Here is a 9819-nt window from a genome sequence, read left to right as displayed (position 1 = left end):
ACGGGCGCGAGCCGCGGCTAAAAGCGCGGACCCCAGAGACAGGCGCGAGCCACGGCTAAAAGCACGGACCCCAGGGATGGGCGGGAGATGCTAAGGCTGCTGCTACAGCCACCAAGGGGCCTGTGTGCGAGCACAGGTCACTATCCACACCCCTCTTCCGCAGAGCCTGTGCAGCCCGCCACTGCCAGGTTCCCGGGACCCAGGGACAACTTCCCCGAGAGGACACAAGGCGGGCCTCAGGCTGGTGCAACGTCACGCTGGCCACTGCCGCCGCAGGCCCGCCCCGCATGCAGTGCCCCTCCCTCCCCCCCGGCCTGAGTGCGCCAGAGCCCCCGAATCAGCGGCTCCTTTAACCCCGTCCTGTCTGAGCAAAAAACAGACGCCTTCCAGTGACCTAAACGCAGAGGCAGGGCCAAATCCAAAGCTGAGCCCCTGTGAGCTGTGAGAACAAAGAAGAGACAGGGAAATCTCTCCCAGTAGCCTCAGAAACAGCGGATTAAAGCTCCACAATCAACTTGATATACCCTGCATCTGTGGAATACATGAAGAGACGAGTCATCCCAAATTGAGGAGGTGGGCTTCGAGAGCAAGATCTATGATTTTTTCCCCTTTTCCTCTTTTTCTGAATGTGTATGTGTATGCTTCTGTGAGAGATCTTGTCTGCATAGTTCTGCTTCCACCATTTGTCCTAGGGTTCTATCTGTCCATGGTTTTTTTTAAAATTTTTTTCTTAATAATTAATTTTAATTTTAATAACTTTATTATACTTTACCTTCGTTCTTTCTTTCTTTCTTTCCTTCCTTCCTTCCCTCCTTTAGACAATGAATCATCCCAAATTGAGGAGGTGGTCTCTGAGAGCAAGATTTATGATTTTTTCCCCTTTACACCTTTTTGTGAGGGTGTATGTGTATGCTTCTATGTAAGATTTTGTCTGTATAGCTTTGCTTCCAACATTTGTCCTAAGGTTCTATCCGTCCCTTTTTTTTTTTTCTAAATAAGTATTTTTTAATTCAATAACTTTATTATACTTTATTTTATTTTACTGTATCTTTTTTCTTTCTGTCTTTTTTCCTTCTTTCCCTCCTTCCTTCCTTCCTCCCTCCCTCCTTTGTTTCCTTCTTACCTTCTTTCCTTCTTTGCTTCTTTCTTTCTTTCTTTCTTTCTTCCTTCCTTCCCTCCTTTCTTTCTTTCTTTCTTTCTTCATACTTCTACTAATTCTCTCTACTTTTTTCTCCCTTTTATTCTGAGCCGTGTGGATACAAGGCTCTTGGTGCTCCAGCCAGGAGTCAGGGCTCTGCCTCTGAGGTAGGAGAGCCAACTTCAGGACACTGGTCAACAAGAGACCTCCCAGCTCCACATAATATCAAACGGCAAAAATCTCCCAGAGACCTCCAACTTAACACCAGCACCCAGCTTCACTCAACGACCAGCAAGCTACAGTGCTGGACAACCTATGCCAAACAACTAGCAAAACAGGAACACAAACCCACCCATTAGCAGAGAGGCTGCCTAAAATCATAAGGCCACAGACACCACAAAACACACCACCAGACGTGAACCTGCCCACCAGAGAGACAAGATCCAGCCTCATCCACCAGAACACAGGCACTAGTCCCCTCCACCAGGAAGCCTACACAACCCACTGAACCAACCTTAGCCACTGGAGACAGACATCAAAAACAGCGGGAACTACGAACCTGCAGCCTGCAAAAAGGAGACCCCAAACACAGTAAGATAAGCAAAATGAGAAGACAGAAAAACACACAGCAGATGAAGGAGCAAGATAAAAATGCACCAGACCTAACAAATGAAGAGGAAATAGGCAGTCGACCTGAAAAAGAATTCAGAATAATGATAGTAAAGATGATCCAAAATCTTGGAAATAGAATAGACAAAACGCAAGAAACATTTAACAAGGACCTAGAAGAAATAAAGATGAAACAAGCAACGATGAACAACACAAGAAATGAAATTAAACATACTCCAGATGGGATCAATAGCAGAATAACTCAGGCAGAAGAACGGATAAGTGACCTGGAAGATAAAATAGTGGAAATAACTACTGCAGAGCAGAATAAAGAAAAAAGAATTAAAAGAACTGGGGACAGGCTCAGAGACCTCTGGGACAACATTAAATGCACCAACATTCGAATTATAGGGGTTCCAGAAGAAGAAGAGAAAAAGAAAGGGACTGAGAAAATATTTGAAGAGATTATAGTTGAAAACTTCCCTAATATGGGAAAGGAAATAGTTAATCAAGTCCAGGAAGCACAGAGAGTCCCATACAGGATAAATCCAAGGAGGAATACGCCAAGACACATATTAATCAAACTGTCAAAAATTAAATACAAAGAGAGCATATTAAAAGCAGCAAGGGAAAAACAACAAATAACACACAAGGGAACCCCCATAAGGTTAACAGCTGATCTCTCAGCAGAAACCCTACAAGCCAGAAGGGAGTGGCAGGACATATTGAAAGTGATGAAGGAGAAAAACCTGCAACCAAGACTACTCTACCCAGCAAGGATCTCATTCAGATTTGAGGGAGAAATTAAAACCTTTACAGACAAGCAAAAGCTGAGAGAGTTCAGCACCACCAAACCAGCTTTACAACAAATGCTAAAGGAACTTCTCAAGATAAAAAATACAAGAGAAGGGAAAGACCTATAATAACGAACCCAAAACAATTTAGAAAATGGGAATAGGAACATACATATCGATAATTACCTTAAATGTAAATGGACTAAATGCTCCCACCAAAAGACACAGATTGGCTGAATGGATACAAAAACAAGACCCATATATATGCTGTCTACAAGAGACCCACTTCAGACCTAGAGACACATACAGACTGAAAGTAAGGGGATGGAAAAAGATATTCCATGCAAATGGAAACCAAAAGAAAGCTGGAGTAGCAATTCTCATATCAGAAAAAATATACTTTAAAATAAGGACTATTAGAAGAGACAAAGAAGGACACTACATAATGATCAAGGGATCGATCCAAGAAGAAGATACATCAACTGTAAATATTTATGCACCCAACATAGGAGCACCTCAATACATAAGGCAAATACTAACAGCCATAAAAGGGGAAATCGACAGTAACACATTCATAGTAGGGGACTTTAACACCCCACTTTCACCCATGGACAGATCATCCAAAATGAAAATAAATAAGGAAACACAAGCTTTAAATGATACATTAAACAAGATGGACTTAATTGATATTTAGAGGACACTCCATCCAAAAACAACAGAATACACATTTTTCTCAAGAGCTCATGGAACATTCTCCAGGATAGATCATATATTGGGTCACAAATCAAGCCTTGGTAAATTTAAGAAAATTGAAATTGTATCAAGTGTCTTTTCCGACCACAACGCCATGAGACTAGATATCAATTACAGGAAAAGATCTGTAAAAATTACAAACACATGGAGGCTAAACAATACACTACTTAATAACGAAGTGATCACTGAAGAAATCAAAGAGGAAATAAAAAAATACCTAAAAACAAATGACGATGTAGACACAATGACCCAAAACCTATGGGATGCAGCAAAAGCAGTTCTAAGGGGGAAGTTTATAGCAATACAAGCCCACCTTAAGAAGCAGGAAACATCTCGAATAAACAACCTAACCTTGCACCTAAAGCAATTAGAGAAAGAAGAACAAAAAAACCCCAAAGCTAGCAGAAGGAAAGAAATCATAAAAATCAGATCAGAAATAAATGAAAAAGAAATGAAGGAAACAATAGCAAAGATCAATAAAACTAAAAGGTGGTTCTTTGAGAAGATAAACAAAATAGATAAACCACTAGCCAGACTCATCAAGAAAAAAAGGGAGAAGACTCAAATCAATAGAATTAGAAATGAAAAAGGAGAAGTAACAACTGACACTGCAGAAATACAAAAGATGATGAGAGATTACTACAAGCAACTATATGCCAATAAAATGGACAATCTGGAAGAAATGGACAAATTCTTAGAAATGCACAACCTGCCAAGACTGAATCAGGAAGAAATAGAAAATATGAACAGACCAATCACAAGCACTGAAATTGAAACTGTGATTAAAATTCTTCCAACAAACAAAAGCCCAGGACCAGATGGCTTCACAGGCGAATTCTATCAAACATTTAGAGAAGAGCTAACACCTATCCTTCTCAAACTCTTCCAAAATATAGCAGAGGGAGGAACAGTCCCAAATTCCTTCTACGAGGCCACCCTCACCTTGATACCAAAACCAGACAAGGATGTCACAAAGAAAGAAAACTACAGGCCAATATCTCTGATGAACATAGATGCAAAAATCCTCAACAAAATACTAGCAAACAGAATCCAACAGCACATTAAAAGGATCATACGCCATGATCAAGTGGGGTTTATTCCAGGAATGCAAGGATTCTTCAATATACGCAAATCTATCAATGTGATAAACCATATTAAAAAATTGAAGGAGAAAAACCATATGATCATCTCAATAGATGCAGAGAAAGCTTTTGACAAAATTCAACACCCATTTATGATAAAAACCCTGCAGAAAGTAGGCATAGAGGGAACTTTCCTCAACATAATAAAGGCCATATATGACAAGCCCACAGCCAACATCATCCTCAATGGTGAAAAACTGAAAGCATTTCCACTAAGATCAGGAACAAGACAAGGTTGCCCACTCTCACCACTGTTATTCAACATAGTTTTGGAAGTTTTAGCCACAGCAATCAGAGAACAAAAGGAAATAAAAGGAATCCAAATCGGAAAAGAAGAAGTAAAGCTGTCCCTGTTTGCACATGACATTATACTATACATAGAGAATCCTAAAGATGCTACTAGAGCTAATCAATGAATTTGGTAAAGTAGCAGGATACAAAATTAATGCACAGAAATCTCTGGCATTCCTATATACTAATGATGAAAAATCTGAAATTGAAATCAAGAAAACACTCCCATTTACCATTGCAACAAAAAGAATAAAATATCTAGGAATAAACCTACCTAAGGAGACAAAAGACCTATATGCAGAAAATTATAAGACACTGATGAAAGAAATTAAAGATGATACAAATAGATGGAGAGATATACCATGTTCTTGGATTGGAAGAATCAACATTGTGAAAATGACTCTACTACCCAAAGCAATCTATAGATTCAATGCAATCCGTATCAAACTACCACTGGCATTTTTCACCGAACTAGAACAAAAAATTTCACAATTTGTATGGAAACACAAAAGACCCCGAATAGCCAGAGAACGAAAAAAGGAGCTGGAGGAATCAGACTCCCTGACTTCAGACTATACTACAAAGCTACAGTAATCAAGACAATATGATACTGGCACAAAAACAGAAAGATAGATCAATGGAACAGGATAGGAAGCCCAGAGATAAACCCACGCACATATGGACACCTTATCTTTGATAAAGGTGGCAGGAATGTACAGTGGAGAAAGGACAGCCTCTTCAATAAGTGGTGCTGGGAAAACTGGACAGATACATGTAAAAGTATGAGATTAGATCATTCCCTAACACCATACACAAAAATAAGCTCAAAATGGACTAAAGACCTAAATGTAAGGCCAGAAACTATCAAACTCTTAGAGGAAAACATAGGCAGAACACTCTATGACATAAATCACAGCAAGATCCTTTCTGACCCACCTCCTAGAGTAATGGAAATAAAAACGAAAATAAACAAATGGGACCTAATGAAACTTCAAAGCTTTTGCACAACAAAGGAAACCATAAACAAGACCAAAAGACAACCCTCAGAATGGGAGAAAATATTTGCAAATGAAGCAACTGACAAAGGATTAATCTCCAAAATTTACAAGCAGCTCATGCAGCTCAATAACAAAAAAAAAACAACCCAATCCAAAAATGGGCAGAAGACCTAAATAGACATTTCTCCAAAGAAGGTATACAGACTGCCAACAAACATATGAAAGAATGCTCAACATCATTAATCATTAGAGAAATGCAAATCAAAACCACAATGAGATATCATCTCACACCAGTCGGAATGGCCATCATCAAAAAATCTAGAAACAATAAATGCTGGAGAGTGTGTGGAGAAAAGGGAACACTCTTGCACTGCTGGTGGGAATGTGAATTGGTTCAGCCACTATGGATAACAGTATGGAGGTTCCTTAAAAATCTACAAATAGAACTACCATATGACCCAGCAATCCCACTACTGGGCATATACCCTGAGAAAACCAAAATTCAAAAAGAGTCATGTACCAAAATGTTCATTGCAGCTCTATTTACAATAGCCCGGAGATGGAAACAACCTAAGTGCCCATCATCGGATGAATGGATAAAGAAGATGTGGCACATATATACAATGGAATATTACTCAGCCATAAAAAGAAATGAAATTGAGCTATTTGTAATGAGGTGGATAGACCTAGAGTCTGCCATACAGAGTGAAGTAAGTCAGAAAGAAAAAGACAAATACCGTATGCTAACGCATATATATGGAATTTAAGAAGAAAAAAAAAATGTCATGAAGAACCTAGGGGTAAGACAGGAATAAAGACACAGACCTACTGGAGAACGGACTTGAGGATATGAGGAGGGGGAAGGGTGAGCTGTGACAGGGCGAGAGAGAGTCATGGACATATACACACTAACAAACGTAAGGTAGATAGCTAGTGGGAAGCAGCTGCATGGCACAGGGATATTGGCTCGGTGCTTTGTGACCGCCTGGAGGGGTGGGATAGGGAGGGTGGGAGGGAGGGAGACGCAAGAGGGAAGAGATATGGGAACATATATATATGTATAACTGATTCACTTTGTTATAAAGCAGAAACTAACACACCATTGTAAAGCAATTATACCCCAATAAAGATGTTAAAATAAATAAATAAAAATAAATAAATAAATAAAAGATCCCTCTGTCCAAAAACAATTTTTTTAAATTAAAAAAATGTAAAAATTAAAAAAAAATTATGCTATGTGTATTTCTCTGAAAAAATTTTATTTTAACAATTTATCTTGGATATCTTTCCAGTGCATATAGATCTAACTCATTCTTTTTTATCTCTGTGATTCCTGGACATGGATGTCTGTTTTCTTTCCCAGGTTAGCGAATTTTTCTTCTATTATTTCTTCAAATAAGTTCTGTGCCTCTTTCTCTCTCTCTTCCTCCTGGGATCCTTATAAGACTTGACGTTGTCCCAGAAAGCTTTTAAAATATCCTCTTTTTTAAAAAATTCTTTTTTCCATTTCTCTTGGGTGATTTCCACTACTTTGTCTTCCAGATCATTGATCCATTCCTCTATCATATAATCTATTGTTGATTCATTCTAGTGTGTTTTTTATTTCATATTTTGTATTCTCCAGCTCTGGCAGCCACCAGAGGACTGCAAACAATCCTCTTGGGAAACTGCTATTATTCCCTTTTTTAATAAGGAAAGTGAGGCTTAGCTTGATTGGGTGACTTACCCAACGTCACACGATTGTTGAGTGGTAGAGTCTGATTCTCCTGTTTCTCAGGCAGACCTCAATACATACGTGTTCTGGGCTTACTTCACTAAAGGGGAAGGAAGAAAGGCTGGGAAAGAAAGGCGAGGAGATGGAACAAGAGGAGATGAGACCCCCATGCATTCACCCTCAGGAAGAGGACCGTTTCCCTGAGGAGTGATGGAGGAGACCGACCTAGCATTCTTGTTTCAAGAAACCTGCATGCTGAGCAGATCATCAGGGCAGGCCTGGGTACCAAGAGTTTCCCTCTGCACGTACTTTGCCTCACCCTCCACCATCTCTCCTCTCTCGGCCACAGGGGCTCTTCTCCAAGGCTGTGCCAGCAATCCTCCCTGGTTCTGTGGTGGTCCATCCACATGGTTACCATGGCGCTGTCCATGGTCCTGGTCCTCTTCATCCTTTTGGCTCCTACAGTGTTACTACTTCCATCTCAAAGGCATCTCTGATGGGGCTAAATCCAGCCTCCCTAGGGACACGAAGTCTTTCCCCTGAGGGACATCACAGCCTAGGGACGCAGCCTGGAAGTGCCACCCAGGTCTCCTGCTGAGATCCTCACAGGTTTCTCCTCTCCCTTCCTCTCTCCTGGTCCTCAAAATCTTTCCCCTCCTCAGCTCCTCCGTCTTCAACTGGCTGAAGCCATTTCCAAAGACCAGCCTTAGACCCCAGCCACTCTGCTTCAGGCCCAGCCAGGATCCCTGAGGCTTGGATTCACACTGAGACTCTCACTGTGTGACAAGTCACACCTTTTTTAAATGATAGGAAAGGAAAAGCATGAGGAGAAAAGACATTGGTCTTACCACTCACTGGGGTAAAGAATATAAAAAGATGACTCAGTTTGAGACAGAAGACCCCAAGTATGGTTTCTGGCTGCCTTTGAGATATCCAGCAGGAGACACACAAAAAGGCAATTAGAAGTCCAGAGCTCTCTGGCTAACTTTCTGTAGACCCCAGTGTGGAAGTGCATTATTTTCCCTCTTAGCCATTTCCATATGGACAAATAGCTTACAGGACCAAGCCTGTCTATTTCTAGAACTCTATTTGGTCCTCTAGTTTCACCCCTATTCAGAAATACACTTACAATTTCACGTTGAAGAAGAAAAGGGCAAGAAGAGAAATTCAATAAAATATTTTTCCCTAGGAGTAGTTAAGGCCCATGAACTGATTTTAAAACTCTCTGACTTTAAAACAAGTTATTACAGGTGAAGAAAATTATGTCTTTGGAGATCAATGTCTCATTTTCTACTGACCACAATCTCCTTTCTGTTTCACCTGATTCGCACCAAAACATTGGCTTATAAAATATTTAAGAATTCTAAGAAATTTCTAAATTCTAAGAAATTCTAAGAAGCTTTCACTTGAAAAACTGCTGAGTTGATTCCTAGATTTTGCCAGCTGGTTAACCTAGTCCCCAGATTCCATGACTAATACCTACTGCTGAAGGGACAATGTTCCAAAGTGGGGAGGGGAAACCCAAAATATGGTTTATTGTGTAAAAAGTTTAAGTTCTAAACATTTGAGATATTACAGAACCATGCCATGGATACTCTGTACATGCATTTTTTTCTGTGATGTTGATGGATTTTCAACCATATCATTTATATCACAGTGGGATAAGCTGTAAAACCAGGTCACAGCTCTAGCAAAAGGAAATATAAGCTGATAAATAACACATAAGCAAGGTATACCAAGAGTGAGTCACCTAGTAATGCCACAGCGATCCCACGGCTGCCAGCTGTGGAGCTGGACATGGAACCTGCAGCTCAGCTCCAGGATTTTTCCCATCACCTCATCGGGGAGAACAAGCCCACCCTGGTAAGCCCATCTGCTCTCCTCATTACTGACACAGGGAGAAATGCCGCCATGAAAAGCCTATGTCATCTGGATCTCCTTCCACTTCACAAATCTCCAAATCTGGCCCAAACCTGCCATGAGGGTCTAAAGCCTGCAAACAGTTACTTCCTACCATCCATATTATGAAATTGGGTGATTTTTCATGATGTTCTAAAATCCAAAATAAACAGAAAACACAACTACCTGTGTAATAAACAGGATGGGCTCAACTTCCTTTTGTAGCTATTCTCTGTGATGTTTAAGTTAGAGGCGAGATTTTGGCAAAATTCTGATGGCATCATTGACAGAGACCCAGAAATAACCAGTTCCTGCCTTGTTCACCCAACCTCCCTGAGAAAATCTGGACTAAGTGAGTTATGTGCAAAACAGATGATAGGGAATAAAAGTAAAACCTAAATAATAGCTGGGAAAACATCCAATAGCCCCAGTGCAATGACTTTTTGGTAAAAGTTAGATGGGAAAACACAGTTTAGGCTCA

The sequence above is a fragment of the Delphinapterus leucas genome, chromosome 10 (assembly GCF_059928025.1).
Source record: "Delphinapterus leucas isolate spDelLeu-1000000601 "Yukka" chromosome 10, BTC_Dleu_Yukka2, whole genome shotgun sequence".
In the NCBI taxonomy this organism is placed as follows: domain Eukaryota; kingdom Metazoa; phylum Chordata; class Mammalia; order Artiodactyla; family Monodontidae; genus Delphinapterus; species Delphinapterus leucas.
The sequence above is the reverse complement of the archived record's forward strand: the minus strand, read 5'-3'. Positions refer to the sequence as shown.